Here is a 1,296-nt window from a genome sequence, read left to right on the forward strand (position 1 = left end):
TCTCCCCTCCTCTCTGAAATAAATGATATATATATATATATATATATATATATATATATATATATATATATATATATATGGCACTTAACTAATTTAATAAAGTTTCTCAAACTATATAAATATATCTAAAGTTCATATATTTTTAAGAAAGATTATTCTCAATAACTTCTCTATAAAAGTAAGTGTGATGGTTTAACCCATCTAACTTTACTACTATGAGGTGTTACCATGTAAGGATTACTCCAGTGAATCCGGTCACAATGCATTTCATGTGACTGGGATTGGGTGATATGGATTATTATTCTTTCTTCTCTGATTTGGAAAACCAAATGGAAAGAAGGAGAGTAGTGACTGATGGCCATTCTCTCAGTACATCCCTGGCTTTTTTTTCTGGGCAAAGGGTGCCACATTGGAAGAGGTGGGAATATCAGTTCTAAAATCTGGTACATGGGGGTTGGGTTGCAGTCACCAAACTGGATTTCACCTCTACTTCCTTGTTTCTTCATCTGAAGAAGGGGATCCTGACTGATAATCGGAGATAACTTTATCAAGGGCCCAGGTAACTTTCTTAGAGATCTCATTCTTTTTCTATTCTCATGTTCAAAGCTGGCAACAATGACTGCATTGTTTTTTTGTCCCTATCTCACGTGGTCCACCCACACTGTGAGTTCCTCTCACAAGCCCAGGCACCGTACAAAATGTGGCTGTTCTCACAGGCTTTCAAGACATCAGGATCAACTCTCCGAAACTTATTGAACAAATGAATCTATAGGCTGTCCTTTTGATGGCTTTTCAGGATATCAGTGTTTTTTCATATTTTTCGTAAAGCATCAGTTTCTCAGCAAATCTCTCAACTGCCTCTTTTTCCAAATTATCATGTTTTTGAACCAGCCTCATGTCTTTGAGTCATCTTATTTATAAATGCAGAACTCAGAACACTATTTTCACCCATCTGGAGAAAAACATACCTATATAGCAAGACGGTAGGACATAAATTTCCTCTTTCATGTCTTACAAATTGAATTTATACTTATCAATGTAGGTTTATACATTTTAATCATCTTTAACAATATTTTATGGAGTGAGACAACATCAATCACATTTATAAAAATCCAAAGCAACTCTGGAATGTTTGCTGCATGTATATGGTACCTGGGAGTTATTTCTTATAATCTTTATTAGCTTTTATGCCTTGGGTGTCTTAGTACCTTGACATTCAATTTGCATTTACACTTTGGTTTTAAAAAGAGATAATTAAATGGCTTTACTTATAAAACCACTGAGATTTAAAATGTT

The 1,296-nt window shown here is 34.3% G+C and overlaps 1 pseudogene across 1 annotated transcript; it reads right to left on the reverse strand.

Annotated features, from left to right (window-relative positions):
• Window positions 1-267: 267 nt before the first annotated feature.
• LOC308513898 (protein BTG3-like) lies at window positions 268-897 on the reverse strand (annotated as a pseudogene). The gene has a single exon. The product of its transcript is annotated as a protein BTG3-like (transcript).
• Between the last annotated feature and the right edge of the window lie 399 nt (window positions 898-1,296).

Source organism: Myotis nattereri, assembly GCF_964212035.1.
Source record: "Myotis nattereri genome assembly, chromosome: 2".
NCBI lineage: Eukaryota > Metazoa > Chordata > Mammalia > Chiroptera > Vespertilionidae > Myotis > Myotis nattereri.